The sequence below is a fragment of the Lissotriton vulgaris genome, unplaced genomic scaffold, assembly GCF_964263255.1.
Source record: "Lissotriton vulgaris unplaced genomic scaffold, aLisVul1.2 SCAFFOLD_254, whole genome shotgun sequence".
NCBI lineage: Eukaryota > Metazoa > Chordata > Amphibia > Caudata > Salamandridae > Lissotriton > Lissotriton vulgaris.
The window spans coordinates 1349677-1376773 of record NW_028243099.1 but is presented as its reverse complement, the minus strand read 5'-3'; the positions used below and the strand labels follow the sequence as shown (position 1 = coordinate 1376773).

The 27097-nt window shown below is 46.2% G+C and overlaps 1 protein-coding gene across 1 annotated transcript in view; it reads right to left on the bottom strand.

Moving 5' to 3' along the window:
* The window catches only part of LOC147668700 (uncharacterized), a 232658-nt gene that overhangs the window by 173487 nt on the left and 32074 nt on the right, over positions 1 to 27097 (bottom strand). The gene's annotated exons all lie outside the window — the stretch shown is intronic.

Sequence of the window (27097 nt, the reverse complement as noted above, 5' to 3'; positions counted from 1 at the left end):
TGCCTCTCCACAGCCGCCGGGGAACCGCTGTTACCTGGCGGTGTTGTGGTGGTCTTGAGGCCACAATATGCTTGGTGGGAAAGCCTTGGTCCCGCCAAACATATTATAAGTTTTCCCTCCCCCATGGTTTTTATGGCGGAGAGGAAACAAAGAGGGCCTTACAGGGCCCCACTGTGCCTCCACCACCATGGGAACATAAAAAAGAAGCCCACCAGACACAAGAAACACTCGCAATCTGTTGGGCAGCTCGACCACGGGGTTTGGAGGTGTGGCGGCAGGGCGGACTCTGCGCCACACCACCAGACTTGTGTTCGTACAAGGTAGTAATGATTCTGGTGTTTGTAAGGAGACACAAACTTCCAAGGTACCAAAGGAGCCCTCTAGATGCTGGTTACCTGTGACAATGATTATTGTTTTATACTTTTTGCAAGAGACAGAATGATTGTTTTTTATCTAAATGTATACTTTTATACATACTGCTTATCAGTAAGCATGACACCGCTATTATTTGTTTTTTCCTGTATGTATCTCATACATATTTTTATTATCTTTAATAAAGGTTAGCAAAAAAACACAATTCACATGGCTACTTTCATTAACTGATTTTCTCAGTGCTGTAAATGGTCATTGTTAATTAAAGTGTGTAAGCACATTATTTTAGCCCAGTTAAGAGGCACTCGAGGTAAAAGAATCAGACCGGCGTTCTGGGCAACCATTAAGAATGAGACATTACTGCAGCGTGGACCCACCAGCGTGCGGCGCGAGGCACCGGAACAGACGTCAGCACGTTTCGTGACTGCTCGGTGAATAATTAGTATTAATTAAGTGCAGAGCGGTCAGAGTTCCGAGCCGGGTGGGCGGGGCGTGCCCCGACCCGTCAGCGACTGTAATAAGCTTATGATGGATTGGGACAGAGTGTGTTTCCCAGTCACAGTGCTGTGGGGTCGCGAGAATGTGCCGCGCCGCCCGCCCTGCCCGCCGCCTGCCCATAAATCATGCCCAGCCCCAGAGGGCAGACGGCAGAGACTATTACAAGGAGCCACGTGACCTCCAGCCTTTATTTTGTTGACATTCGAGGAAAAGAGTGCCGATTCGCTCCCATTATACATGTCTGTCCATGTAAAGAAATATTTTTGTTTGTATGAGTAGCTTTACTGTGATAAGTCTCATAATAAGAGAGACGGTGTGACTTTAGACTCTTAATATGAAACAGTGTGTGTGACTGCAGACTCCTCTTATGAAATAAGCTGTGACTGCAGACTTTTGTGCTGTATCTCCCTGTGACATAACATTTTTTCCACACATGCTCTAGAGCCTGCATGCCCCAAACCATGAATGTTGATTTTTATTTGCATTTATTTATTGCCCCATAGCACTAAAACTGCCTGAAGGCTGCTTCAGGGCGCCTTGTTTTAGTGTGGGGGGAGGGGTTACAGAATATGCCTTGCACTGTATGCTGTGTCTGGTGGTACAGACAGCTGTGAGCTGCAATGTTACCCAAAAGCCTCATAAAATACTTTCCAAATCTCCAAAAGTCTGTCTCCAGACTTAGGTTTAGAGGAAGAGGTTTCCATATGGAGAAGTCTTGTACCTATAGAGGCCCCTCCCCTAAATGAGGGTGGAAGAAATGTGCAGTATTGGCTACTCATTCTTAGACATCTGGGGGATGGCATGGCGTATCCTGATGGGGAGGCAGGATGGTGCTAGGCATGACTGACAAGGTCCTGAATTTGACAATTTGATTGGTCGGAAGCGAGTGGATTGACGCCACTCCGCGTGAAATGTGGTCTACGAGATACAGTCCAATGGGGAGGCCAGCTTCAATATTTTGTACTGGTTGTGTCAAAATCACCCTTGTGACAAGTGAGGCACCACAGAGGCCTCTGCAATAATCAATTCTGTCAATCACCAGTTAGAAGCAGTCATCCTTTGAGGAAGGAGCAACAGAGGCGCAGAGGCCGGATTCTGCAGAGGGAGCATAAGCGACTGACCGTGCCTTGATTGAAAGTTTGCATCAACACTGATACAGTGCAAGGGGCTTGGAGGAACGTCAACGCCCCACAACATCACAACAAGTGACTGTGCATGACCTTTGAAGCCAATGATGGGACGTAGTGCTTCCTTTTAATAAAAATAATGGCACTATCTGACTGCAGCATTTTAAGGTGGTTTATAGCTCGCTGACTTAAAGAAGACCCTGGTGAATGAACTTACCACCTGTCTCACAACACAAGCAGAAACCATCACACAAAAGCACATTCTAGAATTTCTACTATTGCGTAAGCGGCACAATAGGCTAAATAGTACGGCCTTTTGTGGTCCACCACAGAAAACTTTAGCTGTCAAGGAAGACCTCATGGTACTAAGACTTTAAAAAGTGCATGTAAAAATTAGCACAAAGAGACTGGGCTTCGCGTCAGCCTGCATCAGGCATTGCCTTTAAGGGCTTTTCATGGTCACCAGTGCTTGGATGACCCGTTCATTGAGGCTGTTGTGTGGATGGTGACATTGTTCCCATTGGGTTTTGATGATGCAATAAAGTGGTCCTTTTGATGCACTGCAACAGCGACCTGACCCATAGCTTGTAATTCAGATTTACTGAGTGTGCATTGATGTCTTTACTTCACCAATATGATGAATTTTTAATGGTTGGTTTATTAATTCTTGGTTTAGGAAGTGTCTCCTGATTCTTTTTATGAAAAGTTGAGAATATTCACTAATCACCCTTGCTTGTAAATTTGGGTTACTGTGCTGTCTTGATAACATTCTCTTGGATTTTGATAAAGTGAAGATATTCGCACACAGGCTTTCTTACAGGTTCACCAAAAATACTGGCCCATTGTCAAAAGTATCTGAAATGCAATATTTTGCTATGTCTAGCTTTTAAGTTCATCAATTAAACCACTAACCTTATCTCCTGACTCCTTTATATAACACTCTTATTAAAAGGTACAGCTTAATTATGGTCTGTGTTGACAGCACTCCTGCTGCCAGGCAATTATGTGAGTATCACTAGAGATGAACTTTGGCTCCACCCACCTGTTAAAAAACAGGACTACGTATTTTGATTGGGAAGAAGTTGTGTGCTTCCTCAAAAAAGTGCGTGCCCTCTACCAGCCGTGATCATTTTGTATATTTATCGAGCTGGGTAAAATAGAATTTTTAGGTGCACACGCATGACATTGTAATGCTGTAAAAGTGCTTGGATAACTAACTATCCCCCAGATGCATCAAGCATCCATTTTCGAATTCCTTATTAGCGAAAAATAAGGAATCGCTAATAAGGAATAGCAAAATGCTATGCAAGAAGAAATCACTTTAAAAACAGCGATTTCTTAAAATTCCTTAATTGCGACTCACAAATTGCGAGTCGCAATTAAGGAATACCTCCCCATTCATTCCTGGGAAGGCATTCTCAATTTGCAAATCGCAATTAGCGAATCGCAAAATGAGAAGGTGATTTCAAGGGTGCAGGGGTGTCCAAAGGACACCCTGTTGCACCCCTGAAATTGATCTGTGCACATATGTTGCACACACACATGCCCTTAGGGCATGTGTGTGAGCAACATGAAACTTTGAAATATGCACTTTAGTGCATTTTTCAAAGTTTTTGCAAATTACCATGAAGTTGAACTTCATGGTAATTTGCGAGCCCTATTAGCGAAATCGCTATTTTTTAAACTTTCATGCATTGCATTTAAGGAATCTCAATTTGAGATTCCTTAATCTCAGCGGTTTTTAGCTTCATGCATCTGGGCCATAGGTTATGGCCTATGGCCCAGATGCATGAAGCTAAAAACCGCTCGCAAACGGGTAGATTCTCAGAATCTGCCCCTTTGCGACCGGTATTTTTGCATTTGGGATGCATCATCCCAAATGCAAAAATCGCAAATTAAGAATTCGCTAAATTGCGATTACTTGCATTTAAGGAATCTCAAATTGAGATTCCTTAAATGCAATGCATGAAAGTTTAAAAAATATCGATTTCGCTAATAGGGCTCACAAATTACCATGAAGTTCAACTTTATGGTAATTTGCAAAAACTTAGAAAAATGCTCTAAAGTGCATTTTTCAAAGTTTCATGTTGCGCACACACACGCCCTAAGAGCATGTGTGTGCGCAACATATGTGCACAGATCAATTTCAGGGGTGCAACAGGGTGTCCTTTGGACACCCCTGCACCCTTGAAATCTCATTCTCATTTTGCAATTCGCTAATTGCGATTCGCAAATTGAGAATGTCTTCCCATTCATTCCTATGGGCCTCTAGGCCCCTAGGAATGAATGGGGAGGTATTCCTTAATTGCGACTCGCAATTTGCGAGTCGCAATTAAGGAATTTTAAGAAATCGCTATTAAGTGATTTCTTCTTGCATAGCATTTTACTATTCCTTATTAGCGATTCCTTATTTTTCGCTAATAAGGAATCGCAAAATGGATGCTTGATGCATCTGGGGGATAATGATGGTGTTTGTCTTCTCTTAGTCAATGAGTGGTGCCACAATTTCTCACTCTTAAGTATCCAAAGGATATCAGATTTGCTTTAAACACAGCATAAATGCATGGAAGGTGAAGATAAAACAGAGCAAAAGAAGGGATATTTGTTTTGAATCAAATCTTTACTTTGTAAAAATGACAAGGGATGTGAAAACACAAATTAATTAAAGCAAGAAAAGTCATGAACGAAGAAAGACAATGTTTTTTCTATGGTTCATAACATTGAGTATCAGCTCCAGTTAGTTCAAACAAACAACCCAAATTAAACATTAACAAGTGGTTGTAGGTTGGCGTCAAATGACAGCATTAGAGGAGATGATAGCAGGATGTCGACGTTTCGGTCTTTGATGTATCAATCAATAAGACCATCATCAGGACGATGTTTGATTTCAATGCTGTAAACAACTCCCTTATGGTGTTTAAAGGGGACCGTGTCAGATGATCGAATGGTCAATGGAGAGGTCTCAAACTGGAAGTATGTGACCCAACGTTAATCGGAGTTCAATCGCGCTGGCTAATTAGTCCAGACGGAGCGATGTTCTTGTTTTGTGTAGATCGCGAGCGGAACGGGAAAATATCTTCACAGGTTCGTCTCGGTCTGTGAAGATATTTTCCCGTTCCGCTCGCGATCTACACAAAACAAGAACATCGCTCCGTCTGGACTAATTAGCCAGCGCGATTGAACTCCGATTAACGTTGGGTCACATACTTCCAGTTTGAGACCTCTCCATTGACCATTCGATCATCTGACACGGTCCCCTTTAAACACCATAAGGGAGTTGTTTACAGCATTGAAATCAAACATCGTCCTGATGATGGTCTTATTGATTGATACAACAAAGACCGAAACGTCGACATCCTGCTATCATCTCCTCTAATGCTGTCATTTGACGCCAACCTACAACCACTTGTTAATGTTTAATTTGGGTTGTTTGTTTGAACTAACTGGAGCTGATACTCAATGTTATGAACCATAGAAAAAACATTGTCTTTCTTCGTTCATGACTTTTCTTGCTTTAATTAATTTGTGTTTTCACATCCCTTGTCATTTTTACAAAGTAAAGATTTGATTCAAAACAAATATCCCTTCTTTTGCTCTGTTTTATCTTCACCTTCCATGCATTTATGCTGTGTTTAAAGCAAATCTGATATCCTTTGGATACTTAAGAGTGAGAAATTGTGGCACCACTCATTGACTAAGAGAATATTTTTTAAATAAGTCCCTTGTAGCACCTTATGTTCTGAACCATAAAACTGCCCAAGCCTACAAGGGTTTATTGGGTTTTCCCCTGAGAAAAATCTGGTGTTTGTCTTCGGCAGCAGCACAGATGGGAGGACGGCAGCCATTAACCTACATGGATTTTGAGTTCTGGCTTGCCAGTGCAACTGTCACCTGACCTTTTAACCTACAGTAATATTAGTCTACAAGTCTTTTCTTCCACACAACAATACTTTAAAGCTAGACCTATTGGTATTGCCAATGCTTGTTCTGCTTATGCAGTCTATTTAACAAGACGGCCCTACTCCAAGTTTGTGTAATTTTGTAACCCAAAAGCATGCTTCGTTGTGGAATTCTATTTCTAAGACAGCTGTGAATAACATACACAAAGCTATTAATTGTCAAACAGTATATTATTGCAAGTATATACCATAAAAATATAAAACAAGAGAAAAAGGAAAACCTGCAAGTGGTTAAACATGTGGCCATAGGCTTCTAAAAATAAAAAAATGTAAGTTTAAAAATATATGCACATAGTTCTATTCGAATAGTATGGATTCTTCCTAGGAGATAGGTGTGCTTTAACATGTATAGATATAAACTATTTTTAGTTTTAAGGCACATTGCTGGAAAATATGACTTTTACTGGCACAAAGGTGTGATTGGCCTTCAATTACTGTAACCTGATAGCATAGTCTAAACACATACGGAGGACTACAAAAAAATTATAAAATGAAAAATACGTTGGAAAAAGCATTGGCAAAGTAATGTCTAGACACTAGACTTGGCACTGAAATGCATTTCTTTTTCGACCAATGTGCACATGTGATCAGGCAAAATGCCATCACTCACAATGCAAGAGAGCCAACACCTGAAATAGGCTGATCCATTGTCCTAAACTGTTCAGTATGGTGGGCCGAAACAAAACTTGAATGTCAGTTTAACAGGCCAATGGAGGAAGAGAGCAAAGCTTTTTGCACTCCAGACCTAACAGAACAAAAGCTACTGGCTTTACCAGTGCTTGTTTCTTTTTGCTCTTCATCCCGTTTAAGCATTTACAGTTAATATCTCCGTGATCAGCAGTTTACACGTTTCACCCCTGTCAGGACTGATTCAGCATGCCATCTTTCCAGGGACAATAAATTACATAGGATTGTCAATATTTTTCACAGCACCAAGAAACTGCCCAAGAAGCGTCACAGGTACTATATAGAAATAAAATATTGTTATTGTTATGTCTGACTCTCATTGAGAGCCTCTATCATTTATTGCAGTTTCTAAGTGTCATAACTCAACTGCTGTGATGTAGCAACAGTTGATAACCAAACTCGTTAGCCACTGTTGCTAGTCATAAAGGCCTTCCAGGCCAGGCTGACAGGGCGCCTTGAGAGCCTGTTCGATCAGCGGTGCTTGGCGGCTTTCTTTTGAAAGCAGAAAGCACATCTGCAGGAGAGAGAAGGGAGGCAGGAAAGGTGGTGGGGGTATAGCAAGGTAAGATTTGTGTAACCTTTGGGACAGAGATACATAACAGGGGCTATCTTATATGTGGCCTCCCTGTTACTCTTCTGTCACTGTGTAGTAGGTAAAAGCAGTGTGTTGTAATTACATATTTACCTGAGTTGGTATCTTCTGTTTCCCCCCCCCTCCTCCCCTGCTCCTGGTGGTTTGACCCTTCTCACTGTCAACATTCTAAGTTGCACTCCTGCAGTTGTTCCTGACTGGCAGGGATATGGATGTCGTTGGTTTCATACCTCAATTAAGAACATCAACTTACTTGTGGTGTGGTCACATATAATACAGTGCATACAATTTTGAGAGCCATAAATAACAAAATTATAGACGGGTTAAAAGTGAATTATGGGGATGTTTTCCGTCTCAGGGTTCTGAGTGACATCATAGACAACTCGAGCTTCGCTCTTGCTGTCACTCAGAACCCCTCTGTGAAAAACATCCCCGTAATTCACTGTTACCCATCCTTAATTCTATATATCAATATTATTCTATCGCTCATTAAATGTGATTGGTTGAAGGCATAAAATATCAGCTATCTACAACAGCATAGGAGAATCTAATTCCTACCTGTAAGTGACCAGTCCTGAGATAAATTAATATCACAGTTGCTGTAAGGCAGATTGGGACAGTCGAAAATGTAACAGAGAGATGTAAATTTCAAACCCATTGTCCTAAAAATAATTTCTGTACTTCCCCCTTTTTGGCAGCTGGATGTTTCCAGGTGTCTCTGCTTGGCCAGCCAGTGTCATTGTTATGTACTGGTGCATATGAGTTAGGCATAGAGCTTACCCACCCCCATGGTTTTGTTTTTTAGAATGCATTTTTATCCTAATGATAAAGGCTGCTCAGAAACCAGCGCTAACCTTACTCCTGTCAACGTGCTTTTGCTGGAAATTAGTGGATTTCATAGGATTTTTCAGGGCATCAACTTGGCTGTCTTCCAGACCAATGCGCGAGACTGTATGTGGGGCAGCAGTGCTCTGTGTCTTAGTGCGTGCCCTTAGGAGTAGAGCAAGGACGTTTAATAAACCAAGCAAAATAGCATTTTGCTGTTGGAGAGCTCCTTATCCACTAAGGTTAAAGCAGGTTTGCGCACATTTTCTTGCGATGCCTAGTGGCGGTGAGCTAGTGCTGCTGCCTTGTAGTTCTGACTGCTTTTGTATGGGTTGGAGGGAATACATGTATGTGTATGTGATTTCAGTCCAGTGGTAAGCAGGTGTACAGGGGCGTTAACATACATTAGCTGAGAAGCAGGGCATGAGAGGTACTTAAGGGGCAGAGGAAAGCAAGAACAGTGCGTATTGTTAGGGATACTTAAAATATATTATTTTGTAAAATAATCAACATGTTTCAAGATCTTCAAAACAGTGATGAGAGTGTGTGTGCAAGTGTGCACTTTTGTCTGTGTGTGTGTATTTACAAAACTACCAGGTGAACTCTGACATACACCTCATCATACCCGACTGAGAGCACCTGTACCAAACTGTTAGGGAATGCGTTTATTAGGGGGGTAACACCTGCCCCCCAAAGCTACGCCCCTGCAGGTGTATCAAGCAGTATGATATGCAGCAGCTCATGTGCTGTACTTATATCAGTGTGCCTGAGGGTCATGGTGAGCACTGGGCAGCATGACTGCAATATATACTAAAGGTAACCAGCTTTTCTGGGACTGCCCCTCACACAACTTCCACTAATCCTTTTTTCTTTTCTCTTTCTTCTTGAGACACAAACTGACCAAGAGGGACAGCTGCTCACTATTCATCTGCACCTCTCTTCAGTGAGCACAGCTGGAAGAGAGATGGTTTAGTTACTCTTTGTTTTTGTTACTCTCGCCATGGGACAGTAAGTTGACCAATGCAGAGAGTGTGGACCCTCTTTGTTTTTGTCACTCTTGTCGCAGGGGTTTGAGAGGAGCAGAGGGTGCTTCTCCCTCTCTCTGGCTGTTACTGCAGAGACAAGAACTGGTGAACTGGAGCAGCCATCTCTTCTTAGTGTAAGCGATCATTATCCACACTCTCTGCACTTACTGACACCCAGGTCAGTAAGTTATGCTGTCTACTGACCAGCCATATCTGTCTGGACCTCAGTGTCACTTGAGGATAGCTGACGTGTGTGCCCATGGTTTATTTGAAGGCTCCAGTCCGGGCATCACCAAGGGGTAGATGACACTGAAGGCCCACGGCTGTCTTCAAACGCTCCAGTCCGGGTGTCACCTTTGAGTATCTGACGTTGATGCATATAGATGACTTCGAAGGCTCCAATCCGGGTGTCGCCTATGGGTAGACGACATTGATGCCCATGGCTGACTTCGAAGGCTCCAGTCCGGGTGTCACCTTTGAGTATCTGACGTTGATGCCCATGGCTGACTTCGAAGGCTCCAGTCTGGGTGTCACCTATGGGTTAATGGCATTGATGCCCATGGCTGACTTTGAAAGTTCTAGTCCGGGTGTCACCTATGGGTAGATGACACTGAACGCCCACGGCTGACTTCGAAGGCTCAAGTCCGGGTGTCGCCTACGGATAGACGACATTGATGCCCATGGCTAACTTTGAAGGCTCTAGTCCGGGTGTCGCCTACGGGTAGACGACATTGATCCCCATGGCTGACTTTGAAGGCTCTAGTCCGGGTGTCGCCTACGGGTAGACGACATTGATCCCCATGGCTGACTTCGAAGGCTCCAGTCCGGGTGTCGCCTACGGGTAGACGACATTGATGCCCATGGCTGACTTCGAAGGCTCTAGTCCGGGTGTCGTCTACGGGTAGACGACATTGATGCCCATGGCTGACTTTGAAGGCTCTAGTCCGGGTGTCGCCTACGGGTAGACGACATTGATCCCCATGGCTGACTTCGAAGGCTCCAATCTGGGTGTCGCCTACGGGTAGACGACATTGATGCCCATGGCTGACTTCGAAGGCTCCAGTCCGTGTGTCGCCTACGGGTAGACGACATTGATGCCCATGGCTGACTTCGAAGGCTCTAGTCCGGGTGTCGCCTACGGGTAGACGACATTGATGCCCATGGCTGACTTCGAAGGCTCTAGTTCACAGTCTCTGTTTCCACTCATCAGCCTCCCTATTCCATTAGGCAGGCATAGACCCTAACTCCGAAGTTGTTAGACTGAATAACATTTTCATGAAGGGAATCCCAAACTGCTGTGCTTCTTTTTTTGCCATAGAATGGTTGGCAAATCTGGGTAAACCCATTCGCTAGTAAAATTAACTCAGACCCTCAAGAGTACGAAACATTGATGGGTAGGATGCTGGACACCTCGCAGCATTCCCATAGCGCCTACATTCCAGGAGTGTAAAACAAGTTATCTATCACCCATCTCTTGCAACAGGCTCCACCACCTCCGAGATGTCTCTAGATCAGCTTCACAAAAAAACCCTCTTCCCTTTACTCCAGGGTGTAGACAGATGTTAGATTCTTCTTTGGGAGCTGGTTGGACTGGAGGTTTTCTATGTCTTTTGTGTTCTGCGTAAGATCTCCCTCCCTCCCCAGTTGAACTAAACTGTGGTCTCCAGGCAGAATTTTCAGTGGCTTTGATCTAAGATAAGCAAGGCTAAATTCACCCTACTTGTAAATCATTTTGTTTACTCTTTGGTGGGCCAACATAAAGAACTGCATCCTACACCAGGACATCAACAATAGACCTGGGTAGCCTAGAGGGTCTGGCGTTTCTGACCCCAAAGGCTCATTTGTTCATGTGAATTCTGAGTGGCATGGGTTCTTATGAGCAAACAACCATAGTTTTGTAGCCTGCTCTCCCCCAGCTACATGTCTGGGCTTACAGAGTTGCGTGAATCTGTTGGCTGGTCATGGCACAGCCATATTTTTCTGCCTATTGTTCACACAGAAAGTATCTTCTTTAATTCCAGGAGGAACATTAGGGGCAGAGCCAATGGGGGCTCCATCGACAATATACTTAAGGCCCGCCCATCTCTGTATGAGGCGGGCAGACTGAGGGTTTGGCTGGTAGGGTCTCAACAGAGTACCCTTCCTGCAAAACTCTATAGCGAGGCCTAATTTTCCATCATTAGACTTTGACCCACAGCAAGCGAGAGAGAAGAAAGAAAAAAAGAAAGAAAGAAAGAATCAAAGAAAGAAACAAACAAACAACGAAGGAGAAAGATAGCATATTAGTGACAAAAACCAAAGTCACAGATGTAAAAATGAAATGGCATGAGTGAAGGAAAGAGGGTGCAAGTGTAGGGTGGTTGAAGAAAGAAGCATTACATAGAAATAAGACTAGGCCGACTTGTGTTCAGCAACCTCAGCATTCGGCAGTAGCAGCTTTATACAAAAAATGTTTGGACCGTACACTTATTGTATTTTATTTACCAATCAAGTACTGGCCCTGTAGCCCAGCAAATTTCCAAAGCAGCCCACTATCATATAGGCTACAAGAGGTGTTCAGTCTCCTCTATTGCCAAACCTACCCAAATAATTCAAAAGCACCATATACCTGAAATTACAATTCTGTCTCGATTGTAGTGTGTACCTGCTTTAAGACATCCGTTGCTTTGAGGGACAAGGCTCGCAAAAGGATTTTCCTTCTGATGTGTTTCTCCTCCTGATAGTTAGATTCTGCTGTGTTCTCACTTCTGACTTTGCGATTCAGTTGCACTCCCCGTCCAGATGGTTCTATACTGCTGCGTTCCCCTTCTGACAGTTAAGTTATGCTGCATGTCCTCTCCTGAAGGCTTGAATCTTCTGTGTTTTCCCTCCTGAAAGTTCGATGGTGCTGCTTTCCCACTCCTAGTGGTTGGATTCTGCAGCATTCACACTCCCAACAGTTCGATTCTGCTGCATTCCCCCTCCTGACGTTCCCCTTTTGCCAGTTTGAATCAGCAGTGTTCCCCCATCTGACAGTTAATTCAGCTGTTTCCCCATCTGATGGACTGATTCAGCTGCGTTCCTCCTCCCGACAGTTTGATTCGGCAGCGTTCCCTCCCCCTGATGGTTCTATTCAGCTGTGTTCCTCCTCCTGACGGTTCTATTCAGCTGCGTTCCACCGCCTGAGAGTTGGATTTTGCAGCGTCCACCTCCTGACGGTTGCTTTAGCTGCGTACCTCCTCCCTACAGTTCGATTCCTGCAGCGTATCACCTCCTGACTGTTGATTCAGCTGCGTACCTCCTCCCTACAGTTTGATTCCTGCAGCGTTCCACCTCCTGACGGTTGATTCAGCTGCGTACCTCCTCCCTACAGTTCGATTCCTGCAGCGTTCCACCTCCTGACAGTTTATTTAGCTGCGTACCTCCTCCCTACAGTAAAATTCCTGCAGCGTTCCACTTCCTGACGGTTGATTCAGCTGCGTTCCTCCTCCCGACAGTTCGATTCTGCAGCGTTCCCCTTCCCGACGGTTGGGTTCTGTTTCATCCGCTTCTCCTGATGGCTCACTTCTGCTGAGTTCCTCCCCTCCAGTTCTATTCTGCTGAGATCCCCTCCAGCCAGGATCCTTCCAGCCCATGCAATACTCAGTTACTGGTAGTTTTAGAGCAGTGGAGAGGGCCAAATGAGGAAGACAGAATTAATGCTCAAGGGCCGAGCGCTCACCAGGGCAGCTGAGCACTCCCGCTCGGTGTCAGGTGGTTCAACTCTAGCTCTCCGTTTCCTCCACTGGGCTCTTGATGCACATGTCACCATAGGGGTAAAAATAACCGGTGGAGTTCCCAAATGTAAAACCACATAACACATCATACCACCTAACCTTGTATCCATGACTGGAGGAGGGTTCAGTGAGTTCGCTGCTTGACACTGACATCTGTTGTGACCTGAAGGGCACATATTCAAATCTTGTCGAAGGCCTTTCCTCCTTCTGAGATGAATAAAATCAGCACTTTTGCATTCGGTTAAGGTGAAGCATCTAGTTTAGAAACAGCAGTATGAACGTTGTGGGAAACAATCTATTAGTTCTGATAATCTTGACAGTTTTATAAAATATATAAACCTCAATAGAGAGCACACACTCCTTGTAAGAATGAAAACCAAATGTGTCGAAAAACACACCGGAGAGCCTGGCCTGTGTGCGAGAGACACGTCCACAGCACTGACTGTGAAACGAGAGACCCGCCACGTGCTGTGCCCGAGCAGCAGGCCCGGGCAGGCTAATTCTGATATGCAACAATGCATCTATTGGAGAGACAGGAGAGACAGGAAGCAATACTCATCCCAGCTAATCTGGGCTCCTCCTGACCTCTGTTTGACCAGGAATGCCAGCACGTGACCCCTGGTGGCTGCGAGGACGTGAAGGACAGCAGGGTGCCCTAGGAGATCATGTTTTAAACCTCAGGGGTGAAAGTTCAGTTCTTTACTCTGCAGGTGGGATCTCTTTACCCTGACCTCTTATTATTTCTACAGCTCACCCTCTTGCCTCTTTTAGCTCGTCCCTGTCTCTCTCTACATTTCTCTTCCTGCCACTGCCACCCAGGGCCGGTTTTAGGGCAGTGCGAACTGTGCGGCTGCACTGGGCGCTGACCTGGAGGGGGTGCGGGCACTGACCTCAGGGGGGCGCTGTGTTTAGCAATAACTTACAATTTAAAAGGACATCATGAAGAGTTCCTTATGCATCCAGCTTTCAGGCAGCAATAAAAATGTCATGATATTTCAGTGAATAATGTTCCTGCTTTATAGAGAGAGAGAGATCAGAGTTTTGTCCAGTGACAGTTTTGACTCGCCATAAAGTAGCGCAGAGGGTTATTATGCCTGCTGCAAAGAACAGATCTGTATTTTATGTGTATAGCTGAGTGGATTAGTAAAGCCGGCCTTTACCAGCGCTTTAAAACAAATTAGATGTATGCAAGAGAGGGGATATGGAGAGATGAGGGGTACTTTTGCAGGGTGGTAGTGAGATGATCATGAAGGGGGCGCCAAAAACGATTGTCGCCACCAGCGCTAAAGCAAGCCCTGCTGCCACCAGACCCATAACCGAAATACATGATATTATATTAGATTATACTTTAAGGTATATTTATGTGCCCTTTTGCTTCGCACCATGGTGCAAGAGCAATGCAAATGAAAATGAGATTTATGAGGCCACGCAAGGCCACCGTACGTGGCCCTACGCGGTTTCATGAGGCTCGAGTAATGTAACACAGAGCAAATCGCTGCGATGCATTACTCTACGCCAGGGGTTCTCACAAACATTTCCTCACGGGCTGAAGTGCACAGCCTGGGGTAGCACCGGGGGCCGCACCTATGACCACGGAGTGGTGGAGGCAGGGTGATTTGGAATCGGTGGGGCTTAGCTGAGTCGGAACATGGCACGATGGGGAGCTTGGTGGACAAATTCTACCACGTAGAGTAAAACCTTGCATGGCATTCACAAAGTACTTCTTCACGGCGCGATCAGCACAGGGGGCTAGCTACAGGAGGACTGAGGATGCTATGAACATTTTCTAAGTAACCATGTGAAGAGACGAGGACTGACCTGGGCCCAGAATCAGTTTATATTACTGAATAGAAAATAAATAAGTAAATAGCTTAGCCAGACTAAAACTGAGTTTACCATAGCAAACCACTCCCATCTAGACCTGGGCCCAGCTGACACACTGTTGGAAAGAGGAGTCGGCCAGTATTTTAAACAGGTTTATTTAGTGAAGCGCAGCACAGCAACAGGATACAACTGGTCAGCAGACAGGAACAGATGCAACTGAGCTGGGTGCCTAGCAGCCAACCACGGTTCATGGAAGAACTGGAATGTACTTTGAAAGATGCAGGACCAGGAAGGAAGAGGGGCAGGGGAAGGGAAACAAACTCAGGAAATGCAAATGTAACACACACTTGGATGATTAGCAAGTTGCCAACTAAAAACCTGCAACCACACTTTGTGCTGCTGCACTGCACTATTTGCTTCATAATGTGCGACACAGCATTTTAGTGCGCGGATGTGGACACCAGCACTAAAATGGGCTGTGCTAACCCAAGAGGCACGGTTCTTAGGGGGCATGCTGTATTTAATGGCAGATTTACAGCAATCTCTTTTGTTACTTTCAAACAGAGTTGTGGGGAGGGGGGCTTTGTGTGTTTGTGAGGTAGTCTTGTGGCAGTGCACAAGGCAGTGTGAACAATCTGAGAGTTCAGCACCCCATGTACATATCATAGTTATGGACAAGACGCACCGAGGCTTTCAAATTCATACGGTTGATAATATGCATGTTGGGTGGCAATATCAGACAGTATTTAAGTACAAAGAAATAGTAAATATTGCAGTCTGTGTTCTATTAACATGCAGAGGAAAGCACTTGGATGTATGTAGCACAACTAAAAATTTGTACTAGCCAGATATGGCCAAAGTTTTGGCATCCCCCATGCTAGAACATTGCTCCTGCTAGAAACCTGAAGCTGTGTGTTCAGTGTCAGTACTGCCACAGCAGATACCGCCATGAAATGTTGGCACAGTTTGTATAAATGAATGATGTGTTCCTTGGCCTGGGTCTAGACACCCTAATGGAATACAGATCAAGCAAGCCATCAGCCAGTATGAAATTCTCAGCCCTTCGCTCACTCTTGCGCGCGTTATCCCTTTGTAGCTGTCTGTGTGTGTGTCTCTCTCTCCTATTCGTACTCTTTCTCATACTGTTTACCCCTCCCAATTGGCACAACAGCCCAGTCTTATATTCACAGCTAATAATATACTTCGCTATGGGCACTCAAACTGGGTGTTTGTTCCAAAGTGAAGTCAATAGAGACATCTGTTCACTGTTATTATAGCATGGAAACCAGGAGGCAGATGAAAGCCAGATTCCCAGACTCTAAGGCCAGTGTTCATCAATGATCCCTGATCTGCCCAATCTTTCAGCAAATGGTGATCGCGTGAAAAGTAAGAGAGAGAGAAAGCGCCTGGCAGACTCAGGTGTTCGACTAAATTGCTTTTTCTCAATTATAAATAGCTGTGGTGTGCCTTGGCATCCCCAAGTGGGTAAGGGCCTGCTCCCAACAGATATAACTTATCAAAGTGTTATAAAGAGATAGGGAATGGTAGGTTCTAGTTATTTAAGGTTTCCATAATCGTACCCAGCGTAGAGATGGAGGAATAGTAGCCGACCCCACCGACCTCAAGAACTACCGCCCCATCTCGCTGCTCCCGTTCCCTGCAAAAGTCATCGAGAAGACCGTCAACAAACAGCTGGCCGCCTTCCTTGAGACGAACGGATCCCTCGACCTCTCGCAGTCTGGCTTCCGGGCCAACCACAGCACCGAGACCGCCCTGATCGCAGCAACCGATGACATCCGAACCCTGCTCGACAACGGAGAAACAGCGGCCCTCATCCTCCTGGACCTCTCCGCGGCCTTTGACACTGTCTGCCACCGCACCCTAGTGCAGCGCCACAGCAATGTCGGAATCCAGGAGAAGGCACTGGAGTGGATCATCTCCTTCCTCGCCGGAAGGACACAGAGAGTCCGCCTCCCCCCGTTCAGATCAGAAACCACCAAAGTCATCTGCGGCGTTCCACAAGGCTCCTCGCTCAGCCCTACCCTCTTCAACGTCTACATGAGCCCCCTCGCAGCCATCGCACGCCAGCACAACCTCAACATCATCTCCTACGCCGACGACACCCAGCTGATCCTCTCCCTCACCAACGACCCCGCCACCACCAGAGCCAACCTACACGAAGGGATGAAAGAGGTAGCCTAATGGATGAAGAACAGCCGCCTGAAACTGAACTCGGACAAGACGGAAGTCCTCATCCTGGGATCTTCACCCTCCGCCTGGGACGGCTCCTGGTGGCCCCCCGCCTTAGGCAGCGCACCCAAACCATCAGACCACTCACGCAACCTGGGCTTCATCCTGGACTCCTCCCTCTCCATGACCAGGCAAGTCAACGGCGTCTCCTCGTCGTGCTTCAACATCCTGCGCATGCTACGGAAGATCTTCCGGTGGATCCCCACCGAGACCAGGAAGACGGTCACCCAGGCCCTCGTCATCAGCCGTCTGGACTACGGCAACTCCCTCTACGCCGGAACCACCGCCAAACTCCAGAAGAGACTCCAGCGGATCCAGAACGCCTCAGCACTACTCATCCTGGACATCCCCCGCCGCAACCACATCTCCGGACACCTGAGAGACCTGCACTGGCTCCCGGTCAACAAGAGAATCACCTTCCGTCCCCTCACCCACGCACACAAAGCCCTACACAACCAAGGTCCAGGATACCTCAACAGCCACCTCAACTTCTACGCTCCCAAACGCCAGCTTCGATCGACCGGCCACGCCCTCGCCGCCGTCCCCCGCATCCGAAGAGCCACCACAGGGGGAAGGTCCTTCTACCTCGCCGCCAAGACTTGGAACTCCCTCCCGACCCACCTCCGCCTGACCCAGGACCACCTCGCCTTCAGGAAGCAGCTCAAGACCTGGCTGTTCGAGCAGTAGCGGACCCCCCTCCCCTAGCGCCTTGAGACCCTCCGGGTGAGTAGCGCGCTATATAAATGCTTTGATTGATTGATTGATTGAATATACAATAGGAAACAAAAGTTTGTTTCAGATACTAAGCAATGTGAGACAACCACAGTGCTTCCACCCTCGCTTCACCAAACCTCCGCTGCCCGGCCTCACTGTACTCCGGGCACCTCACATCTTCTGCATGCTGGCTAACTCCCGCTGCAGATCCACAGTGGGGTGGGGGAGTTGCACTTCTATAGGCAGCTTGGCGTCTGAGGAGCTCAGGGTAGATGATGCTGATCAGAAGTCAGGAAATTTTGTGTGCAGCCCACGGCCTGAGGAGAGGTCAGCCTGAATTCAGGATGATTCCGGAGGCACAGCTGGATATGAAGCTAAACGCGGGTAGTGAGGAAAGGCTGAGGGATGTCTATGCTGGGCTGGAAAGGGAAAACCAGCAACTTGCATGCATTTTAAAAAGCCTATTTTGCTCCGCAAGCTAATAACGTCATTGAGCAAGAAGTGGAAGGTGGCCGCATGTAAGCAGGAGAGACACTATGTTTCTGAGCATGCTCCGCTGATGCCTTTTTTCCACTGTAAATGCGGCCCGAAGGAAGGAACAGGCAGAATAATGGCTGCGGTCTGTGTCTGCTGTTGTTTTCCACACAAGGGCCACTTGGAAAGGTCTGTGATCGCAAGTGGCCTGCAGGCTGTACTTTGAGTACCACAAGTCTACTCCAAGGAGGCGTTTTCATGGGTGTTGCGTGGGTGTTCCCAACACCAATTTATATAAATACATTATATTTGTATGCGTTTTTAAAATCCAACATGAGCAAAATAGATCAGAGAGTTCCAGAGATACAGATTTTTAAAGAAAACTTAAATCTCAGTTTAACCGCAAACAAGCATGGTATCTATAAAGTTTAAAGAGTTTTGAAACGCTTGTAAGAGTTGTGTTTGACTACTCTGGCCTGACTTGGTCGATCAAATCTGACTGGGAGATGGTCTGGGGGGGTTCGCAAATTTCGACATTTACTTGGCCACCAAAGTGGTCTCCAGTCCAGATACAAATTTTACAGCATGACCGCCACAGACCTTAATGAATTGGTCCTGATGCTGCGGATGCCGGAGATGGAAGATGCTCAAGGTTGCTATGGGTGCTGTGTAGTCGACAGGGGTGCCTTTATGAGCATTCCTCAGTCCACAGATCAGGTGGGATGAATTTGGCCACAGAAGTCGGGGTCCCTTGAAGTCTTCTTTGAACTAGCAGAAGGCCAGCAGCTGCTTGGCTACTGGTCTCCATCCACAGTGGTGCCAGCGATACCCTTTGGTGGAGGCTGATGTCCTTCTTGGGCAACCAATCTGGACTCAGATAACACTCTACAGTCTAGCCAACTGAGGTGCAATCTTTGGTCATTGATAATCTGTCTTTTGAGGTGGCCAACGGCAGTCAGCAGCAATTCCTCTGAAGTGGCTACCGACTTGCTTACTTGGGTTATATCAGCTTTGATGGCCCTGGTGCTGGTTCCAGGTGGTCAGCCCACTGACACTTGGAGGCACTTGTTTTGTCTGGGGCTTGGGGGCAATGTTTCCCAAAGCCAGGTGCCACAGGCACAGTCCTCTCTTTGCTAGTCCAAGGTACGGCAGGTGCAGTCCAGTAGAAGATGCAGCCTCTCTATGCCAAGTCCAGGTGTCAACAGGGCAGTCCTTCTTCAGTCCTTTCTCCAGTTCTGGCATGATCTGAGGTTCAGGGTGTCAGGGGTGCCCTATTTATGCCCAGAAAGTGCCCTGGAGGATGATGCAGTTACTAACCAATAGGCTACAAGGTCCCCTCCCACTCTGTGATAACTTGAAAGCAATGTGTGGCACCTAGCAATCCCAAAGTGCACAATTTTTCCCATTCTCAAGATGTCTGATGTTAGGAGCTTACTAGCCCAGCCTAGAGGAATGGATAACTGTGGGCTACACGCCAACACGGAAACAGGTTTAGGCACTGTTCTCCCCTCTCTATTCCCGCTGCCAGTCTGTCTACCTAAACAAAGGGCTGCCCCTCAGCAGTGTGATCATCATTTGCCCATTAAAGACGGTTTCATCTTTGAAGCTCGCCTTTTGGGCGAACACCCTGACTGGCATTCTTCAAAGGGGAGGTAACACCTCGCCATTTAACAGTCTGTATTGTCCTTAAGCCTGGGAGTCATTCACACAACTCCCCAGGAAGCCAGGAACCGTGTGAGGCCACCAGACAAACTGGGTCACAGAATGGCAACTTTCTGAAAATGCCCACCCGCGCCGCGATCTAATCAGCAGGCTAACCCACGAGGAGGGTTTCTCGGAACAGTTGTGTTCTTGGGATACCGGCCTGCGAGACGCCATGTCGAGTTTACAAATGCAATAAACTCGTATATGTTTCCCGGATTGTTGGGAGCCCCTCTACACATATTGGTTCAACTGGAATCATATGTGATTAACATATCAGATCTCAAACCGAATTACGGTGTGACCGATAGTGGCACTGATGGCGACACATGCCCTGAAGAAGACCGGGGTGACCTCCTTGGCACAGTAAGTAGGTCGAAACATGTTGGCAAAGGCGGTATTAGGAGGGCTGTTTAGAGAACTTTAATCTGTCTCTTGGAAACAGTACCCATCTTTTTTTCTTTTTAATCCTGGTTGTGGAACCTACAAATAAAGTTGTTGTTTGGTATCCCCAAACCGGTTTTAAACACTATTACCCTTAACTGCACATGTTGCGCACCTATTTTAGCCACTTGGTGATATTCACTGATCACTAATTGTGTTTTTTGTGTTTATGTTATATGTATGTTGTTTGGTCACGTATTGTTATTCTGTGGTCTTGTTTTGTTTAAAACATCCCCCCCCCCCTATGCTCCGTCCAGAGTGTGGCTACACCTGGACGCATTGTAAGCAGACCCGATGATGAAGCATGTCACACACTTCGGTGTGTGGGGTTGTTTATGTTCACCTCTCTCCACCCCTTTATGTGTGCACAATGATTGTCTAGGGGGTCCGGGGTGGGAGATTCATTATTGACCCTCTTCCCTTACTTGTGTGAAATATGCCCATTAAAGTGACATTAAATTCGACTTGGGCATCATGTTGAGTTTAATGCCACAATGAATATAATACCTTACCGTAACCATCTCAGTAGTAACAATCAGAAGTTAGCCAGAGTGAGCGGTCAGCAGGTAACTCTGTGTTAGCTAATGGGCTACTAACTAGCAAAACGACAATTTAGAAGCGTTGCTGTCAGGACAAAAACAGCTCCCTGTCTTAGAGATCAAAAGGCCTTCCTTAGGGGAGACTTAAATATATTGTCCAAGGAGTAGGGGTTTTGGCATTGGTTTTAATTGCAAAGTCGAACTAGCAGCATTAACACTGCCCTTCCAGTCTGCAGTGGCAGACTGGGAGCCATTTTATACCTTGTCACACCCAGGGTAGGCCAATAAGTACTGCAGCCATTGGTCGACACCTTGCCTTACATGCCCTGGGTACCATATACTAGGGACTTATTAGTAAGTCAGTCTCTACCAATTGGGGGTTAGCCAATCTGACATACATTTTGTAATGGGTTAGGACACTGGCACAGACGTCTGGTTAGCAGGATGAAAAACCAGCAACTAGTTGACCAAATGGGGCAAAAGGTTGGGGGAACCTTCAAAAAACATGTTTCCAGATAGTATTTTTAAAGAGTGAACCTTGCCAAAAGGCAGCAGATTTATTGTATCCATATGTACAGTCAAATACGTTTACACCTAACACCAGGTTACTTGTGACCGATCATCACACCCATTTTCAGTGCGCACATCATGAGGAGAAGAGATACACAGGTAGAAGACATTTTAGCTCTAGTAAGGGGTTCAAGGAACATAGAACAGATCCTAACTTTGAGTGGCTTGGGGACAACAAACACTTGGCCCAGCTCTCTTTTGAACACTTTGTAGGTCCGGCACATTCTGATAGAAGGCAGAATGCTGTTCCACACCTTGCGTGACTCCCACAGAAGGATTGCTCGGGTGTTCTTTCCATTCTGCAGGTCAAACGTTCTAGATGTAGGGTATTGAAACTTTGCGATTGCTGTTCTTTGCTTCATATGACCAGTCTAAGTGCGGTATAGTTTGAAACCCCACATTGGAGGCCTTTGTGCACAATGGAGGCCTGGTATATTATTAATATAGCCCTGCCCTTAATCAAACACCAATTTAGTGAAAACAAAAATGATTGGAGTAATGTGATTGCATTTTCTGGAGCCATGGTCCTAGCCATTTGCTTGGCACAATGCTGCCTTAAGAGGGGAAGGTGTCTCTAGGGAATTCCTGTGAATAAGAGGTTGCCATAATCTAACGTGGTAGGAGTTGTTGAGTGTCCAAGAAGAAAGCCCAAGGATCCCATGTATAAATTAAAGAGCGCTGGAGAGAGGACCAAACTTTGAAGAACTTGTTGTTAGAGATTGGAGGGGATAGAAAAGGAGTTTGACATTTGTGTACATTGATGATGGTCATCATGATATGAGGGGAACCACTGAAAACTGCTGGTAAGGGTGAAGATGGTGGGTGGAGATGATCTAGATCGGGCCTTCAAGGAGCATTTATCCTGAGCATGAGGCTTTCTGTGCCCAAGGTGGGAAAGAAGGCCTCTGAGGTAGAGGACAAAACAGATCTATGGACCAAAACAGCTGTACAGCAAACAAATCTGTACACAACATGAGTGCCAAGACGCATTCATGCTTTTCAGAGGCATCGCAGTGATCATGGGTGGAGGGCTGGATGCTACAGGGAATCAGGACTGTTCGTTGAGACCATTGAGCTGGCCTACTGATAGGTTGAGACAAGCCTGTACCACTGGAAAAGTGGTTCAGCTCCTTCCTTGTCCATTCTAAGATGGCTGCTATGTTGTCTATATTGTATTGCTATATTGTAAAAAAACTTTCTGCTGAGAAAGGAGAGGGGCATGTTCAGGCGGGACAATGGCCATCAAGCCTTGGCCCTGTCCCATGAAGGTTTCTTGAGTGTCTTGGGTACTGTTCTCCGGAACCCCAGGTGATAAAGTTCGTGCTCAGATGTTCTTGTTTGAATGAAAAATCTCCAGAACCGCACAGCAAATCTTACAAATCCTGTTTTCACAATGCAGCTTTTTTTGTAGATTTACCACAGAGCGTGCTCTGTATCAATCAAGGCGGACATCAATCCTCTATAAAGGTGACCCTGACACATTGCTGAGATCATGGGTATTTTAATATGCTATGAGTACAGGAAAGCAAAGCTTGCTGTTCACACCTCTGCTTCTCCTGCGTTATTGCCCTGCATCAATCTTCTGAATCATTCCATGATTGTGTTATGCTAGATTTGCAAACATAAGATAAAAAAGATGTCCTTTTTTCACAGATCTTTCGGAAGCAGCATGTTAGAGATGCACAAAATGGAATATTGCACTAATAGTCGGCTGGAAAAGGACTGAGATGTTACGCACCAGACCATTACTGCCCGGCGATCCACTGAACTTCCATGTGGTGATGTCTTCCTAGGCAGAGAAAGGCTGTTGGGGAGAGGGCATCTGTGATGCCCTCCTGCAGGGTCTCCCAAAGACTGAGCAGTGCACCCACCATACACTACCCCTGATGAGGGGAGCAAGAGCCTAGACTAATCCAAGGGCTCTCTATGGCCTTTCATTGTTTTTTTTTTTTTTAAAAACCTTTATTATATCTTTCAGCAAAAATTACAGAAGTAGCCCTACAACCACAGGGGCCGGTCACCACATGTAGGCGATACGTATCAGAAGTTCCAATAACCCAGCTCTTCAGCCGGCAACCCTGAGGTCCGGCAGCGGTAAAGGATATACGGTGCATTGAAAATAGTACGGATCGAAGGATATTCCTAAGGTTTCATTTTACATTTAACCCCCCCCCCCCCCAGAGACAAGATAAAGAAGAAGATACAGGATATCCGGAGCCACACATTCGAAGGTATAAGAAAGGCGGGTAGGTGTAAGAACGCAGTCGTGGACCAAGTTAAAAAAACAGTAAAGACGCAAGCGCTAGTAAGCTCAATGAGGGTGAAGAACTAAACAACCGATCTCTCATCGTAGCCACCCACCCCAAACCCCGCCCGCTCGTATACTTCAGGATAAAACCGAAAGTACTGCTACCGGACACTACAAGAAGAAAAAAGGGGCCATAGAACAAAACAAAGGCAAAATAACAAACCCCCCACTCACCCCTCACCCTGCACCCCTGCAGTGGCTACGGCCTACCCCACTAGCAGCGTGCCTATCGCCCAGATGAATACCCTAAAAAGAGAAAGAAAGAAAGAAAAAGGGGGCCATAGAACAATACAAAGGCAAAAATAACAAACCCCCCCCCCCCACCCTGCACCCCTGCAATGGCTACCGCCTAACCCACTAGCAGCGTGCCTGTCGCCCAGAAACATCCCTAAAAGAGAAGAGAAGCGGAGGAGGAGAGATAAAAACATACTCCCGGACTCCCTTACCCCCCACCAAATGCGACCACCCCGAAACACGGTCAAATTGAATACAGGGAAATATACAATCAATCCGGGGAAGTATGCTACACACCACCCGACTCCCGTACATTACAGGTCACAATCCCAGCAGCAAATTAAATTATTTTGCCGAACCCTAAAAAAACACAAGTTAACCCTGGCCGGTACGATTCTTCACTAGAGCACTAATAACCCAGATCACAACAACAGTGAGAGAAGCAGAGCTTTCATAAAAGTTCAAGTCAGTACGAGCGAATCGAAGAAAGGATAAAAGTTCACGATATCCACAGAACAAGCGAGGAAAAGCGTAGAAGGATAATGGAACTCTCCGATAGTCACTGGTGATCTTGTTGAGGCACTCAAGGTTGTCCATAGAAATGTTTAGCGGGATATGGCTCAAGCAGGGGAAGCTAACAATGTTCACGGGCGCGCGATCTGTCCTGTAGGGATCAGCAGCGCACACGGAATCCGGCTTCCGCACAGGGTCCTCAAAGTTGAGCATACAATGTTCCATGGGTAGCACAGCTGGCTGAGATGATGCCAAAGAGTCGCCGTTCGGTCTCCGGCAGAGATTGTCCACTGTTGCCGACAGTGCCTGGTAGTTGGCGATGATCTGTGAGTGGAGCGCTCCAATGGCCACCATTACGGCATACAGCAGTGGTGTGCCCTCTGTCTCCTCCATCTCCTCTCGCAAAGCGACAGAGCAGGATATGAACCCCGGAGGTCGACTACTCCGGGGTAGCAGGCACACCGGAGCAGACAACAACAATGGGCGCCCTCAGCTCACGATTTCTACACCATCGTCGCTGATCAGGGCTCCCGTCCGGCACCCCCGGGAGGCTTACGGTATCTCCGGGCGTCGGATACAGGGCCGCAGCAACCGAAGAGCCACGCTGCAGCGTCTGCGGTGTAGAAAGGATACCAAATCGCCGTTAAAAACAAGTAAATTGTGTCTCCGTTCGGGAGACCGGATGAAGCCCAAAGTCCACAGCCGATGTTGCTCAACTCCAGCCCGGATGGGTTGGAAATCGAGGCCCCGGCTTCCACGCTGAGTTAGGCCGAGAATGAGACATGGCGTATCTTCGTCACCCAATGAGTTAAAAAGTTCGGGATTGCACCTTCAGAGTCAGTCACGCCTCGTGTACACGGGAGTCCATTGTGAAAACAAGATAACTTGCACGATATACGAGCTGCTGGCGGAGGTCGGCGGAGCCGGGAGCTTATGCGGCCATCTTGCTTGCTAGCGTAGCTCCTCCCCCTTTCATTGTTTTTAATTTGCTATGATTTTCTGATGTTGACCAGAGGTGGAACTTTCCCTGTATCAGGATACCCAATGCAAATACATTCCCCGCCCCAGACAGAATCTATCATCAGCAGAGCTTTCACACTGGCCAGATTTACCCCCCCCAGGGGTCGAAGAAAGTGGTACAACGGGCCGGACCTTTATTCTGTGTAAGCGACCCTCCACCATGCAAGAAGGTCCCCCCTCTCCTTATTGCCACAAGGAGGACCTATTTCTCTGCATTGTCTCTCCAAGGTGGATTTAACTGGACATTAATAATTAAAGATGTCCTAACATTTTTGTCTGATACCCTAATGCATTGTGTTGCTGTATTATTTTGCTTCCATTCAACTAATTTGACTAACACACCTAAGCGTAATGATTCCAAGGTTAAAACTTCAGGATTGGAGGAAATATGTCACTAAAAACCTGGAGTGGGGCAGTGTCTCTAAGCCTTAGTGAGCGCAGTATGTCGGTATTGGTTATTTGGGTATTCTGAATAGATGTTTCTAATCAAAAGGCTTGCATTCCAAAGATCTGGGTTGAGCTAAGTGAGCATCCAACTAGCCAATGACATTTATAAGGGGCCCTGGAATGAATGCTCACTTGGTAGCACAGGTCTGAATGTGAAAGGTCATTTAAAACAATGCAGTCCCTGTTAATGCATCTTCTCTCCAGCAGCTGTGAACAAACATTGGAATGTTGAAGCTTCAGACATTAGAAGCCCAGAGCACTCCATTGTCTTCAATGGAGCGCTCAACTCAACATTCCAGTGTTCCAATAATATATAAACCAATCAAATCTAATGTTAATTAAATTGTAATGATGTGATTCATTATAATAACAGGACATCATATGTGGATGTAAACCTTATATCAATGCCAGATAAAGCCTTGCCACCAGCATTGTATTGGTTGTATAGCTGTGGTTATCAGTCATCAATTTTCCCCTCTCAACCCTGGGCTTAAGCCCTGAAGCCTGAGAGCGACATTATTAACTGACATACGTTTGAAATCGGTTGCTGCCACTAGATGACATGTTGAAATGTGTATCTCTCCTAGTTATGATAAAATACTAGTTGTGCCAGAAGCTCTGCAAGCGGTGGCGGATGGGTTTTGCCACAAGCCTGTTGCCTGCTGCCCTGGGTACCAGCCTCCCTGCTCAAATACACTGTGCGATGATGCGGGATACCCCAAGACGTGCAGTGTGCCAGTTGCTTAATTTGAGCCGGTGATTTTCGGTGCTCGACACCAGCAATTTATTGTCAACACAGGCTGTTATGACAGCCTACCACATGGTGGCGCTGTTTGTCAAATTTTGTGAGAAGCACAACAGTTATTAAATATTTAAATATACATTAACATAACAAATACCTGCCACCCAAAATTATAAGAATTGCTTGGGCAGCATGTATTAGTCATTTTTAATGTATATTTAATGTCTGAATTGTCACACTTGTATGAGTGAAATGGTTAGTTGTATTGGTACTGTCACTGGCAACACTAGTGGGGCCATTGGGTGATGCAAGCTGTAGTGGCCTCCTGACAAGGGTCCAGGCATTTTTTTTTTTACAAATGAAGCACTGCAGTGTGTGGCAACCTCTGTGGCAACCTCGCACCAACACTTTGCTCCAGAGTGCCAAAGCCATCCAAGGATAGGAACAAAACAAACACTAGAGCCGAGGCTTGCTTCG